The sequence below is a fragment of the Apteryx rowi genome, unplaced genomic scaffold (assembly GCF_003343035.1).
Source record: "Apteryx rowi isolate R43461 unplaced genomic scaffold, aptRow1 scaffold_204, whole genome shotgun sequence".
Taxonomy (NCBI): Eukaryota; Metazoa; Chordata; class Aves; order Apterygiformes; family Apterygidae; genus Apteryx; species Apteryx rowi.
This window is the reverse complement of record NW_020448353.1, coordinates 515,200-531,961: the sequence shown is the minus strand read 5'-3', so window position 1 is coordinate 531,961 and position 16,762 is coordinate 515,200. Positions and strand designations below refer to the sequence as shown.

The following is a 16,762-nucleotide window of genomic DNA, read 5'->3' as shown; positions in this document are numbered from 1 at the left end:
ATCTTTGYGGCCATTTGCTGGACCTGCTCCAGCAGGTTGATGTCTTTCTTGTTCTGGGGAGCCCAGAATTAGTCACAGTACTCAGGACTGGTATCAGGGCTCAGTAGAGGGGGAAGACTACCTCCCTCAGTCTGTTGGCAATGCTCTTCCTAATGCAGCCCAGGATACCACTGGCCTTCTTTGCCACAAAGACACATTGCTGACCCATGGTCAACTTGTCCTCCAGGACTCCTAGGTCCTTCTCTGCAAAACTGTTCTCTAGCTGGTCACATACCCAGCCTATATTGGTGCATGGGGTTATTCGTCTCCAGGCGCAGGACTTTGCATTTCCCTTTGCTGAACTTCATGAGGTTCCTCTTTGCCCCTTTCTCCAGCCTATCGAGGTCCCTCTGAATAGCAGCACAACCCACTGGGGCATTAGCCACTCCTCCCATTTTTGTACCATCTGCAAACTTGCTGAGGATGCATTCAGTCCCTCATCCAGGTCACTAATGAAGATGTTAAATAGTATTGGCCGCAACAGTGACCCCTGAGGGACACCACTACTGACAGGCCTCCAGCTAGACTTTGTGCCACTGATCACAACCCTCTGGGCCTGCAGTTCAGCCAGTTTTCAATCCACTTCACTGACCACTTATCTAGCCTGTACTTCATCCTCTTCACCATTATCTTTATTCCTTTATTCTCTGTAGCTAGCTAGCAGGCTTTTTCAGGTACTGAAAAGTACAACTTTGCAAATCTTCAAGCTGCACCACCAAAAGCTAAAAAAGCCCTTGCTTTATTATTATACCAGTTCCTGTTCTATTTTGGTCCTATGGTTGAGGAAATCTTGAAAGAAAATAAAGACAACCCCTTCCCTATTTCTCTTTGAAAAGCATCATTTAATTTGGTAGACAGCAACTGCATTTGTTTAATTTCTTTAGCATTCCTGCCATCGAAAAGTAAAATTAAAGGTGTTCAGATTACTGTTGTTACAACAAACAGATCTATAGGAGGTTTATGTGGTTTCTTTACATTTACATAAAAGTTGTAAATTTAGCCAGAGCTAGCACTTTAGTAACTCTCCTTCAGAAATTATATCTTGCTAGCTACATTCAGTTTCAGTTCTTCAGGGTTGTTTTTAATGCTAAGAAATTACAAATTACAATGAAAACCTCTATCAGATCAATTCACATCAATTCACTATTGATCACTGTAAAATCCTAGGTGTATCGTTTMGAAACTGCTTACCATTAAAGGACTTCACATTAATTAAAAGTTGGAATGAAAGCTAAAAAACATTGTTGTTTTGATTCCAAAAGATCTAGGCAAAACTATTTGGGTATTTTCAATTGACTACTTTGAAATTTACTTTAAAGAACTAAACCAGCRAATTCCTCAAGTTCACATGACTTGCTCCTGGGATAAAGGCTAGCTTTCTATTTCAGTTTTGAGAATAGCAAAGGGGATTTACTTTCTTTGATAGACAAAGGCTGGTTTAACTCCTTGACAAATGCCCAAAAGCCCATGGATGATTTCAATTGTACTTACGTGAGCACAGCCTTGAGGAAACATCTTAGATTGCCAGGGTTTAAGGTCTAAGCCTAGGCTGCAGTGGCATTTTTTTCTTCAATACCGCTATGTATTCCAATATCATTGCAATAGTCCTGTATTAAAGGACTTGGTGAGTCAAAGACTACCTTTGGTCCCCTATGCTTTATGAGATTAGTTTTAACTTTGCTATACCTCAAAGTAATATCATGTACAAGAGTATGTTACTACCCCTCTCTTGAGCACCTTGCTTTTTCTTAGAAAGGCACAGAAAGAATACAAATAAAAATGGTGTTAGCATAGAAACAAAGAACAAAATTCTAAAGTTCTTCTGTTGCTGAAAACTTCAGCCCACAGTCTCTTTGCAGTTATTTTTCATGATTCATACTCAGTTATTAGATCTCCATTCTTCTCTCGACAAGCAAGCAACAARATTACTAAACCAATATTATTTTTTCTCACATAGCACATTCCAAATATTGTGCTGCTGGCTTTCTCCTCATAGCAACAAAAGGTGGAGGGAATATGGAATGGAACAAGATTTGCCAAGTGGAGAATGTAAACAGAGCACTTAGTGGCCTTTTAACAAAAGATAGAAAACTAATGCTTTTCTCTGTGATGGCTTACAGAACAATACATTCCCTGCTCTTGTAGGAATTTCCAGGATTGGTAGAGGAATTATGTTTCAAAACAGAACATTTAAATTAATTTTAAAAATAAAGCTGTATTTAAGTATATATTTTTTCTATCAAACGTCAATCTCAGAAAAAGGGAGAATTGACAAAAATTAAGGTGAAAAAGAAAAAAAGAGTAGCAATACTCAAGAATACTCAAAGTACCCAGTTTCCATAAACAGAGCTCATTTACCATAAATATGGAAATTCCATAATTAAGATATTCAACTGAGCACAACTGCAAGCTGAAATAGAAGATTTTTCAGCTATAACCTTATAGAGAACTAAGTTCAGACTCTTCTCTTTTCCCCCCAAAATATCATATTCCTCAAATCCTCTCTTTAATGAAACATAAACCTCAGAACAACAACAAAATGCACCTGCCTTATAATTAGGTCAAACTTGTTTTCCATTCCAATCCATTTAATCTGAATCAAAGTACTTCTAATGATTTTCTTTGTAATTGTGTAATCAATAAACTAATTCTATAGCTCAAACTGTATAAAAGTCTTCTTTTGCACTCTAAATACCATCCTTTCATATCAGGAAGTATGAATTACACAAAAGGCTGCAAAATCACCTATCTTATCACTGTTAATGTTTTTGGTATTTGATTTTAATAATAGATAGATATTTCGTATTAATGTTGTTAGCATATTGATATTTGATATTGATATTTGACAGAGTTTGAGATGGATATTAATGTATCAATATTGATATTTGCTACAGAATCCTTCAGCCCACTCCATTCTCTTTATGGAATTTTTAGTGATGCCAGAAAACCAGAAACTAGCATAAAGGATCTGAGAGAAAGTGTCAGGTGCATGTTGAAATACAGGCATTTTTGATTAAGGCATGCCAATAGCTGGCAGGGATAAAGTGGTCTACAGGCAATAGCTTGTGAAAAAAAGGCCCTAAGATATGGGAAATGCAATTGTTCCTGTTCTAGGTGATAGTAAGGTTACAACATTTAATTTATGCTCATATGTTGCCATTCATCAGAGAAAGTGAAAATATCAAGCAGACAAGAGCAAAAATACCTTGCATATCTCTTTCTGTGCTTTCTTTTACTGTATCCAGGATTAGATCAGGAGCTGCTGTTTGTCAGCCTACAGGATGCCTGCCACTGGGAGCAGGGTTCAAACCCACTCCTGCAAGGTTCAGCATGGCTTTCAGACCATTTTCTAGTCATCTCAGCATGGTGCTGCTTCTGCCTTTGTGGTGGTACAGAAAGGAAGGCATTAAATTTGCTTGGAAAGTAGCTTGATATAAAGTAGGCCACCTTTGAGCCTCGACACAAATACAACATTAGCAAGGGGAAAGCAAAATCTTTTGCATTAGGCACTCTGCAATTATCCTGGCCACACTACTGCTTTAGAATACAGGAGAGGTACTTAGAGATTGCTTGCCCATCAGCAAATGGATTAGTAAAATGAAGCATAATAAACTACAAAACTATATAAGAAAATGAGGAATGCTGTATTTTATAGTTAGCTGGCTTGGCAACTTAAAACAGTATCTCTCACCACTATGATTTAACCCTAGTGCACTGAGCGAAGCACAGTCTGTACAGACCAAACAATTCAGAGACTAAAAAACTGAAGTGCTGACCTTCCTCCTTCGGCTTAACACAATTTGATTCCTAGGCTGTACTTAGCCCAAATGACCTACTCCTGTTTTTGGATTCTTATCTCTCCTCTTCTTGGCTTCATCTGTAAATGCTTTACTGTTTTTACTTCCTTTTCTACCACCATATTTTCTTTCTATCACCATATTTCAATTATTTCTATATATCTTTTCTTTAAACTTTTGATTACATTTTCTCTATTTGCATTGAAAAAAAGAGAGACAGAAGCACTAGGTTTTACCAAATCATATTAGAGGCCAGCAAAAAGAGAAGCAGCAATGAACTTTCTCACATTAGTTCCACAGGCCAGTGAAGTATGGTGAAGATCACCATTGATTTCCATAGGCTTTACCTCAGTTTCTTGAGCATTACCTTACAGGGGAATTACTGCTGAGCAAAACTGTACTGAAATCATAATCCGAAATACATTTTTCCTATTTTTCTACCTTCCAACATTTTTAATCTGTGAATGCTGAATTAGTAGTAGTGTTGTAGGTATGGTGGTTTACAGAGATAAGTGAGGCAAGGTTTCTTGGGGATTATTTTCTGTTAAACGAATCACTAGATTGGGGGGAAAAGTAGGCAAGATATTGAACAAACAAACTTTTCTTCAAATCACGTTGACTTACTTTACACGTTGTTGCTCCTAGCTCCTTAAACATGTCCCAACCGTTTTCTCCTTCACTCCCTCCAGTATAATCTATTTTGGTTCAAGAAAACTCACGGCCAAAATAATAAAATTTATTTACCTTATGGCCAAAATAATACAATTTCTTTGCCTGATATTCATTCATTACAAATGCCTCACAGGCAATTAGGGAAGCTGTGTCACTAAACATGGTGGATTTACACATGGCTTGTCTATTTAAAACTGTATACATACCCACACATTTTCAAAATCATAGTCTCATCTGTGTAGTCCATGCTAAGTTGAAAAAAGTTCATTGTCCATGCACTTAACCTATTGTCTGCCTAATCGCTTACCAAGTCTAGGATCAGATACATGGATGAAAAACATCACAAACGAAGACAATGTTTGCCAATGAGATATAGAGAAAACCAAAAGGAAGCCTTAGTGAATATAATATTTATGTTACAGAAAGAATAGCAAGTAACATTTATCCAGATCTGAATGATTTCGGTTTACTTTTAATGACATGGTTTCAAAAAGCTTTTCAGTAGCTTTTGTCTTCGTTTCATGACCCTTTTTACTTCCTTGGGAGCATGACACAAGTCTGTAGTCAGCATCAAAAGGAGCCAAAGAAAAAGAGTTTAAAAGTTAATGTTCCATTTTTTTCATGTAGCAAATGACAAATATGAACAAAGCAGCATAAATATTGGGGCAATGCTAAAATCAGTTATTTCTTTATGGGCTTGTTGCAAAGGTACTAGCAAAAGTTCAGTTCTCTTACCTTTTTTTCAGCTCATGAAATGCAGATGCCTGAGCTAGTCTTCTTTCATAGTCCTTTTATACCTTCTTTATGCTCCTTGTATACCTAATTGGGAGAAAAATTATGTCAAGGGTTCAGTTTCTCCTGAAGCAGACATCTAAAATAGGTCAAATGTCTAAAAGTACCTATCTCTCTCCATTAGCATTAGGAGACTCTAATATGACTAACAAACATACAGGTCTATATCCTTCAAGTGAATTCAAATGGGATGAATTAGCATTATTGAAATAGCAGGGTTGAATTCTTCAGTAAGAAAATAGCTTACATCAATTATAGCATCCAATGCTAATTATCATTCACTTGTCTTTTAGTATTTATAATGCTGTCTGGGATCTAAAAAGACTTCAGTCTATTAATAGAGGTTTTGTACCTGCTCCCTCTAAAAACAACTGTCAATAACATTTATACCAGACAAAAAATATTATCCATAATGAAAAGACCATCTTCTCAGCTATCCTCTGAGCTACTCAGGCATCTGATACAAAAATAAATGTATAAATCATAATTAGCACTGTGAGAACAACCTATTTTCCGTTTCAGTGACCAAAAGAAACTTAATTTAAAATATGGCGTCCTCCTCTCTCCTGAGAAATAGCAATTGGGAAGTAAACTACTCCTTTGAAAGGGCTCCAGTGAATTGTTTTCTCCATCTCATTGACATCAGCGCAAAAGGGATTACAGGAGGAACTATACCTCCTGCCCAACGTAGCTTCAAGCTATTCTTTATGCAGGGTTACATGCAAAAGACAATCTAATCCCCCACCTACAGGAAATCTGTCTGTTCCTAACTGACAGCTACACAGCGTACATACAACCAGGAAAGACTGAGTTAGACTCTTTGAAGTCAGATACAAACTTGCACCAGTATGGTATGCTACATTTTTCCCATAAATTAAAGCTGAAGTTCGGAAAGTAGTGCTCAAATAGGTGATATGATGGCCTATCCACATACAGAAAAGCAAGAGTTTGTTTTCATAAAACCAGCCAGTCACACCACTGAAAAAGTGCGGAGCCATGCCATGGTTCTTCTATGGAAATAGGAAACAGAAAAATGTAATGAGGAAAAAAATCCATTATATAAAAGATAATCCTCTTTTGATTTGGTAGTTGAGAACAATTTAACAATGACAGACAATTTGATATGTTGCATTTAACCCCTGTAAAGGTGCTTTTTCCTATTAACCTTATTTTAAGATGAGTATGCAAAGATTTTGTTCAGACTCACTTATTCACCTGGGGGCCTACCTTTAAAAAATGTAGCTAATTCACTGGCCTCAAGACACTTTGTTTTCGGTTCTGAGTCAGCTCAGCTCCAAGAAGCTTGAGTCGCTGTTAGCTACTCTGTTAATATAGCACATGGTTGCTCTTGCTGCACTGCACTTTTGGCTGTTCTTGTCTTCCAAGTGGTGAATGTTGGCTTTCCTTAGGCTGTCATGCCCCCCTATGTTGAACTCTAGAATGTCAGTTTTTCACATTTTCACTCTGTAAAAGCTTGGAAACACTTGTGCCATGGTATTTCTGGTTACCTTCCCAAYTAGGATGAAAGACGTGTTGGAGCCTCAGCGCTCTGAGAGGGATGCTGGTATTTACATGCCTGGAACAAATGTCAGTGCCTGTTCACCCAATACCAACTGCATACTTCAATGTTAATATTAAACGTAACTGTATTAGTTCCTATTGCATCACTGCTAAACTATACAAGTGTCTGTAGGAACAGAATCAGGCCCATCTAGGAAATTTGATTTATTATTCTTCATTGTACTTTTCTCTTAGGAAAAAATAAATTCACCTATTCAGTGGATAAGATTGGGGTTATATAAAACTTTGGTACAGTTTCCTATTTAATATGTCTTGACTCAAAACTACTTCATAAAGACACTTAAGATGTAACTAAATTCTGTACTGGAACTTTTGCACTTACACTTGTCCTAAATTCTAGTAATTTCACTAAGCTATAGTATTTTTTAATTTTTTTTCTTATTTTATTGGTTTACTAACTGCTTAGTTTATTATTATTACTACAGGAGTTTTAAAGCTGTGGCTTGCTTTGTTTTAAAGCTGTAGAAAATATTCTTACCTCTACTAGCAAGGGTCAAATCACGTGACATCACTAAGTCCACCAGACTATTTTTGCTCTGTCTTCCTTCTCAACTACTGTTTTCTGATCAGATATCAAAGAATGAAATTAAGGAACTCCATGAATAATTCTCAAATCTGTCACAAGAGGCCATGGCARGGTTGTAATCAGTGGTCAGACTCATCAGCATGAAAATTCACTGTGACCTGGACAAACAGCCTTGACCCAACAAAATCCTACAGGCAGGAATATGAAAAATATGCAGGGGAAATGAAGTTTGTGATCCCTTCTGCAATCACACATGAAGTGTATATGCTTCATTGATCTGGTTGATTCCAAAACCCACTGATCCATTATTTTAGCTCTCATTTTCTTCTGACAGTGACTTTCGCTTCAATACAGTGGATCATGACAGATCAGAAACACCTCCAATGAATTCAAGAGAGTCACATTCTGTATAGTGCTCTGTTTAAGAAGCTCATATATATGTTAAAGAATGAGATTAAAAAAAAAAAAAAAANAAAAAAAAAAAAAAAAAGAATTAAGCAAGAACAACACTCCGAAACATAAAGGAAGCTAGAATGGTGAAACAAGATTTATAAGGAAAGGCCAGGTAGAATGGAATGTGATTATACATAATCATAGGCCAGTTAGAGTGGAATATGATTATGTATATCTTTCTTTCATAGACGGGTAAACCCTTTCCTCTGGGGTTGCAAGTGGTATTAAAATGCACACTGCAATGAAAAGAAAATGGATTGTTTGAATSAGCAACTTTGAGAATGAGGAAGATCTAGGTAAAATAAAAGTACAAGAAAAAGTCATCCCATTTATTGATTCAAAACAGGTATGAAAGGGTCCCACAGACTTTCTAACAGAAGACATGCCCAGACAAACTTCCTCTACCACCTTCTGCTCATCTGCTTCAATGTCAGTTCCACAGATCAGAAAAGATTTGCAAAACTAAACTGTACATTATACTACATTCTGAGAAAAAAAAAAAAGAAACTGAGTATCATCCGACCCCAATCTTTTAAACCAAATGTTCGAATTCATGAAGCTGTCTTCATAAATGAAGGACAGTAATACTTGTATTAATAAAACAGAAGACAATCATATCTCTACAAACTTCTGAGAATCTGCTTTAATAAATTCTCTCCTTTTTTAAATTATCCCCAAGAAAAAAAGACAAACATTCAAAATTTGAAGTTGTTAGAATTGTTCTCAACAGAATAAAGGAGATTTCAACGTGGCTGCTAAAAATATTGTGAAATTTCAAAACCTAGAATAAAATGCCAAAGAGAATCTGTAAGGTGGCAAAGGTTTTGAAAGGAAGACTACAATCCTAGGGCTTGATTTGTGTCAACATCTCTTTACAGGGGACAACACAGAGTGGACCCTGGCCCTACAGCAAGCCTCCACAGCTGCACTAGCTAGAGCTAGTAATTCACTTGTGCCACATCAAATTTGCTCCATGTCAACCATTATAAGCTAAGTGGTATAGGGGAGGAAAAAAAAAAAAAAGRAWAAAGCCAGTACCCTACCTGTTCTTTTCCTCTTGGCTGGCCAGCTACTTTTACTGAGTCCATATCATACCCAGAAACAGCTCTTAAATAAAACATACAAAAGGAAGGGGAGGTTCACACTGCAGCCCACATTTTAAAACAGTTATCTAAGGGATGACATACATTCTGCATCAAATATTTTCTAGAGGAAAGATCAGAGATTAGTATGTTGAAAAAGCAGGAAGATCAAGATACATCACAAAAAGGCCAAGTGTGTGAAACCAGGCAGCTTTCCCCAAATGTCTGGTATTTGAAACAGGTTTCCAAAATGACGGGTATGTTCTAAAATGAAAGATCACAAGATCACTGCAAAGTTAACTGTGTACTAAAACTCCAACTCCTTTACCAAGGCCCATGATAATGTAAAGAATCACAACAGAAACTACTTGGAAAAATATGACTGAGACAAGTTATGGCAGGCCAAACTGTCCTATAAAAAGTAATGGTCCCTGTCTGCATGCAAAGTCACTGGAAACAGCTTTCATGCCTATAGTCATTGTGATTAGGATGGTGGAGGAAGCCACAACTGTTCCTGTTTAGATTTGCTTGGAAGGACAAGGGGAAGAAGAAAGGGAGTCAAAATAAAAGTGATAGAAAAGAACACTGTAAAAAGAAGAAAAAAAAAGCAGGAAAAAAGTATTTTCCAGAAGATAGGATAAAGAAATGCTCTAAAAATAACCTGTGTGGTGATATTTTATAGTTACCAATTGATCTTATTTAGATTCAAGTGGTAAATATTTGTTTTTTCATAGAAAACATGAAATACAAACTTAATGGAAATTATCATCCATATTTTGCAAAGTGCAGCTCTCAGCAGTGCCTTTTAAGAATGCCTTGCCAAAGGCCAAGGTATTACGGTCTGATGGTAAGAGAAGGACAAGATGAAGAATAAGAGGGATTTTGATCTTACTTATAGTAGTTTAATTCTGAAGTAACGATACTGAAATCAATACAGTTATACTGGCATGTCTGAAAGCAGGATAAGTTTGTTTCATAGGCTTATAAATACTTATTTTAATATAAATTCAAATGTTGCAACCTTTTATTCGTGTATTTCACTGCAAATTCCACATGATGTAGAACATATATATGAAGAGCAAAGAAACAGAATTCATTGCTCTGGGATGCTTCACACTTCATGCTCTACCTTTCATAAACCTCTAAGTCTAACCTAAAAGCAGCTGTTTTGTAAAATCCATCTGCACCCTAACACTGTGGAATACTACAAATTTAAGCTGCAGGCAGCTTTAGATGGACCAGTTGCAGGCCTTTCAACATATTATCTGCATACAGCAGGGGCATTGTAGCTCACTGTTGAATAGAGTGAATACGTTGTGGAATCCTTGAGTCTGTATTTCAGACTTTGGGGCTATAGGGTTACAAAGCTGCAACATGGCAATGTAATGCTTTCCTTCCCAGGGGTGTTGCAAACCACATGATATCATTTAGACACATGCTGATACTCCTGGCTAAGACCATATGTTTGCCTAGGGGGTCAGAAGGTCAAATCTGCTTCCAATATCCTGTTGATGTAATTGTGTTCAAAAGGGAGTTAAATAAATTTAGTACCAAGTCAGTATAAGGAAAGAATATCACTACTTAAAATGTATTCTTTCAGTGTTAATACCTTTTACTGAAATTTTCTCAAATCATTTTCTCTTTAGAAACCAAATATGCATTTTAAAATAAATCGTATATATTCTACTATGAAAATATTAGAAAGAATTCCAAATCACAACCCTCAAAATGTCATACATAATAGTATATCCAACAAGAACAAGCAATAAATTCAAAGAATAAAAAGACAAATAAAACATAAAAAGTGTTGGAATAAATATTACAATGAAAAATTCTTTATATTCAGAAACCAAGAGATCAGAATACAGTTAGAGTAGCATTACAGGTATATTTTTGACTACATACACCTTTCTCCATCAACTGTAAACTGCTAATATTTCCAGGCAAAGTGGCAAACTGAGAATTAAGTTTACTACCTCACCATACATACAGAGCTGTTCTGTTTTAAGACTGCTCTCTTAGAAAAAACAGATGTGAATTTTCAGAAAATTCTAAACATACATTCCATAACAGTTCCTGAATACTAGCTCAAACTGAACATATATCACAGATGTAATATTTAAAATATTTAAGAGGACAGAGGTATTTGTATTGGATATTTCTCACTAGCTGATTTTTTTTAATTATAGTTTTCATTATGTCTGCTTTTTATTATTATTTTTTTTTTAATAACCAATTGGGTTCAAAAGTCTTTTTTGGTGCCTTGATAAAGAGTCTGAATTTCAAATACATCTATTAGCTCCACTAATTTCAATAGAAACTGCTCTGGCAATTATCCTTTTTTTAAACCATTCTTTGCACATAACTAAAGGTGAATTAAGACTCCAACATTGCATATTCATTATGTTAAAAACCTTGTCAAATAGAAGGGAATCTTTAGTTTCCTGTTTCTTTCTATGACAATGATGCTCTAGTCAAAAAAGGAAGCTGAGGAACAGATCAGAAATTACACAGCATTCAGGACAGATTGCTTATGCTTGTAATTTACTGCTGGAAATCAGCAACTTTGTATTACTCGCTACACCTATAAAATGGAGACATTTTCAGTCTGTATCAGATGGGATCTACTGAGGCTCAGTGAGCTAAATTTCTGTGAAGAATAGTTTGGATGTTCAACAGAAGGTTCTGTGTATGAACAAAAAAGGGCTGCAGTTCTCTCATTGCGTTCATACCAATCACTCCCTGTTAAAAATAAACAATTTGTTTCTTTTTAACAGTTTCCTAAAAGAAACAAAGATTATAGGATCCTCATAATTGGAATCCTGGTGATCAATTTAAGCTGCTTTGACAGAAGTCTCAGCAGTACTAAAGTTTAATGAAAAAAGGTGAGTAAGTAGAGGTGCAATATTGGTACATGTATTCTTATTTGACACCCAAGTATTCACTAAGGTCCCAGGGAGATATTCGTAATGAAGTTCAAGTTTCCACAGAATCCACAGCAGATCCAGGTAACAGATACACATACACAGAGATTCCTGTTTTGTCATTTCTGGCAGTTACAGAATTATCTGGTGCTAGCTGCCCCTTTCSGCTTCCCCACACCCTTTTGTGCATTTAACAATCTCTTTGCTGCGTCTCCCACCTCTTCTGCCTCCAACCCAACAGCAATGTCTGCAGAACTAGTCCACAAAACTCATCGTCAGACTTCCCATTAATTTTCCCTTCTCAGACACGGGAACACAGAGTGGCACAGAGAGAGTAACAAATCCAGCTGAGATTGTACTGAAGGAGCATCTCTCCCACCACCCTAGAAAGCAGACTTCCCATCAGTTACATTCAGTTATCTGGCTTTGAGGTATTGTACCCTGCTCAGTTAATACTCCAGCTTTGCATACATCCATCAGCAGTGTATCAGCTTGAGATTTTAAAATCCATTTGTACTGGATGACTAACTGGTTTAATCYATACTTTTCCGGTATGCTACACAAACATGTCGCACCACCACAGAAGTATTTTTTGGTCTTCATAAGTATTTTGGCCTTCATAACAGAGGAACACACCTGCACAACAGTTTCCCTGAAACTCACGTAGCGAATGAGAAAACCAACTGTTACATTTCTGATAATATTTTTGCACAACCAACTGGACAATTCCTTTAAACATGTTTAAATAACTACAGAAGATATAAACCAAAGAAAACTATAAAATATCATACAGCTTTCTAGAGCAAAGAACAGACAAGAACTAAAAAGAACAGAGGGAACCATTATGACATTTTCACCAGTATGCAGTATCCATATCAATGTGAATTTGCAATTCAGGATGCATTCATTTTCAGTCACCTTTCTTCTAACTGATTCACCAGAGGCTCCTCAAAAATTGGAATTTCCTTTTCCCAGCAAATTCTGTGCAAGGACATAAGAAAATCATTCTATTGTAAAACAAAATTCTAAACTTTGACAGTTTTTCAAAGACACCAAAAGCAAGTGCACTTTCCAAGGCTGATGAGCATGAGCTGATGAGCATGAGATCTAGCAGCCATCTAATAGAAGTATCCAAAGCCAAAGCTGATTTCTGAGCTGGGATACACAACTCCATAGCTGGATTTTGAAAGACCTCATTCAGAGCCATGAGACTAGGCCCTGAGAGCCCTCCCCAAATCAGTCCCTCAGTGCACCTAACTTGCTGCAGGAAGCCCAGAAATCTCAGTATTATAGCAGCTCACATGGAGGATGTCCCAGATCCACTGCTGTCAAAATCTTGCTTCTGTGKTTCCTCAGCAGTTTCCGGTATGTTTTTGAGCAAACGTTTGATGTGGTGAATCAAAGTTTTCTAGTGAGAGCTTGTTTTGTACGGAAAATTGTAGCCAGCTCTAGATGGATTTTACCCAATTGAAGTAACTTCAGTTTAAATTATGCTAAACTTTGTTTTTCAGCTAATCTTTGCTTTCCATATTAGGATGCATTTGTCAAATTTTTGGTGAAACTGGCCAGAAGACAAAGAATAATACATGGCTCCATTGTATGAGAGCTTAGTGGCTGGTAAGAACTTTCTTCAGTTCTTGAAGAGTTGCATTGGTTCCTGGAGTCTGGGTTACCCCAGCATTCAAATGTGTAATCTCTTTTGGAAGCATATTTTTCCCCCTTCTTACCTGTACACTTGTCCATTGCCAAAAATCATGCAGTGTTCATGAGCAAAATGCAAGTTAAAGTTATCAAATATATGTGCAGCCTAAGCTACTAATTTTGAGCATCTTGAAATTTTCAGTAGAACTTCAGAGGTTTGTGAATATTCTGGAAGTTTTGTTCTAAGCCTCCAGATTCTTATTTTGCATGGCTTTGCTGGTAAAGACTCCAGTTACAACTGGTCTTAGAAGTCAGGCCAAATTCCAGTCTAACAACATGTGTGACTGGGCAAGAGTTGTCCCTAAATGATTCTAATTCTGCTGTTGTTGTCAAGAAAAGTTTGGAACTTTTTTCAAAACAWGTTTCTGGTGTTTTGGTTAGGATTTCTTTCTTTGCTTCGTAGCACAGCTTATTATTCAATAAGATGATGCTATTTTAAAATCTTACTGTCAGAGCAAGAAGTTAGCATTCAGATATATAACATTCAGTATTGTTGTTGGCTGCTGCTTTGTCACATCTGACAACCAGAAAGTAGCCAAATTTTCCAGAGGATGAAGGTCTGATGGAAGCATTTCCAGTGTCTAGAGCAGACATAACACAGAATGAAAGATAACCTGTTAACTGTGATATACTTCTGAGGGAACAAGCTGTTCTGAGTTTATGCTTCTCCAACACCTCCTGCTTGCTTTCTCCAAGTATTCCTCACCACATTCCCACAGGAGGACTTCAGGATAACACGGGCCAAAGGACTGGAATATAACTGTCTTTCCCTCCAAGCCTCCAAGTCAGTATATACGAGATCATCCAAACTTTGAGTATGTAGGCTGCATAAATATGATACATAAGTACAAACCGTAGATGGTATGGCACACAGGTCATCCCACCTCAGTAATTATCAAAGCTGTTGAGAACCTTACTAAAAAAAACCCAAAACAACAAAAAAAAACACAACTGCAATGATTGCACTAGGGCACAATAAGAAAAACAAAACATGACTGAATGTAGTCTTGCTTCAAATGTAACAATAACTATTTCATATACAGTAACATCCATAAAGAATAGGACCACACTGGAACATGTCCATTATATCTTTAAGCCTTTCATGATTGCGGCTAATGAAACTCCACACTGGAAAAATCTTCATTAAAACAAATTATGCCATATGTCCTTTTGTTGAAGAAAAAACAGGACAAAATGAGGGCTGTTAGTCTCAACATTCCCTTAACAATAAAATCATTTTACTGTCTGCAGAGAAAGCACAATACTTTTTCCTGTCAGTAGACTTCCAAAGAATATCTACAGCTATTTCCAACTCCTAGGCAATGATAACCCACAAAAATAGATGATGATAAACAAACCACATCTGATGTCAGTTAGCAAATCTTAAAAGAAAAAAATAAAATGGCAAAGATCCATTACAAAAACATTTCCATATCCAAGACCATCTTCAGGAAATAACTGTACTTTCATAGTTAGGTAAATAACATGCTAAGTGATTTTGTCTGTGATTTTTTAAACCAGTTACCTGAAATTGTAATTACAATAGGGAAAATGTGATTGGTGCTACTTGGCTTCAAGATTCAGAGTTACTAAAGCAATATTTTGATGAGACAGAGGCCTTAGCAACAAGCTTAATAGCTGGGAAGGCAGCAACCCATATATTTATTCCTGCTCATGCACCAAACATGCTTTTTTCTCAGTTCTACCATATCCATTATTTGTCAGGCTGTATTATGAATTAATCCGTAATAATACTTGGAAGCTGATCTCCATTAAAAAAAAAAACTTTAAAAAATATCTTCAGTTTATGAATACAGATACAGTCCGTGCAACACAGCTGAGAAAAAAAGTGCCACAATCCGGGGAAYTGCAAAAAGATAGTACTGTTGACAACTCTACTATATCCTTGCTTCGTAATCTAAGTAAATACTACCTTAAAAGAACAAAGTTGTCGGATTGTTAATTTTGCATAGGTTTATTTAAAACTAAAAATCTCATCATCCGATTATTTGAGCGTCTAATTTTCAGGTTAAGTGCCCAAATTTCTTTGACAGTTTAAAGTTTACGTAATTCATTTCCACCTTTTCCACAGTCTATGAAAATATATAAACTCCTAGGAAGACTAGGAAGTGCTGTTACCTACCCTCTCCATCTGCAATTACTTTTTTCAAAGAACAATACAAAGGTGATTATTTTCCAACATTGGACATTATTAGTTACAGAAGTTCCTTTTAAATTGATTTTTGGTTTCTAATAATTTTTTGGTGCCTAATAAGCTTCAAAACTAACCGATGAAACAACGCAATGTTTCAAGGTGCTGATGGATAAGTCACTAACGCTGCTCATGTTTTCTGGCCAGGATCTAGATGGAAAAACTGAGATTGCCCTCTCAAGGATGAACAACACTAAGATTATTTTTCTTTATTAATTGTCAATTTATGGCAAGACTTAAAACGCCCATCGGCAAAATTTGTCAGTATCCTAATGACAGTCCTCAAAAAAGGAATACAGATCAACAAGAGAGATATTGATGCCAAAGAAGATCACCAAGGCAACATGATGGAAAAGACAATATATGTGAAAAGCAGTATCTGCTAGGATAGATAACCTTCTGCTAGAAGGTTAAAGCTCAATGATTTTTAGCATCAGTACCATTTAATTTCCACTGAAATCAGATGCATCTTATGCTAATTTTACAAACATTCAGAAAAAGCATAGACAATAATTTTGACTTCAAATCTAAAATCAGCGGCCATTCCGAATTGCTCACCTTCTTTAGCACAAAATAGTATAATTCTTCAGAGGATCTTTATTAGAGCCTTTGCTGGTACCTAGTATGGTCAAAGCAGTAAACTTAAGCTGTCAAAGCAGTATACATTTTCAGGCTATACATTCTGTTACCCTAGACAGGTAACAGACAAACATATAATGATGACAAGAGAAACTGATTCCAGAACAGGTCATCCTCAGTGCAGAGTATTAAAAAAACGCATTTAATTCAACTGAATATTGCTGATGAGAGGACAAAAGAAGAGTAACTAAATAAAACATAATGCTGTCTGAAGTTTACCCTCAAGCCTCCAAAACTGCAAACAATGAAACACTGTTACAAATAACAATGCTTACTGTAACTACGAATTTAGAGAAATTAATTGCAGATTTGAAGGATRGTGGCCTTTCTTAGGCCACTCAGGA

At 36.4% G+C, this 16,762-nt stretch overlaps 1 long non-coding RNA gene across 4 annotated transcripts in view; it reads right to left on the bottom strand.

Annotated features, from left to right (window-relative positions):
• LOC112965174 overlaps positions 1-16,762 on the bottom strand; it is a 92,598-nt gene that overhangs the window by 14,935 nt on the left and 60,901 nt on the right. For 3 of the 4 annotated variants that reach the window (XR_003253201.1, XR_003253200.1, XR_003253203.1), the window contains exon 3: positions 5,244-5,327. This is a non-coding gene — a long non-coding RNA (uncharacterized LOC112965174). Of the gene's footprint in view, positions 1-3,352; positions 3,419-5,243; positions 5,328-16,762 lie in introns of those variants that run through there. The other variant, XR_003253202.1, reaches the window with a different exon arrangement.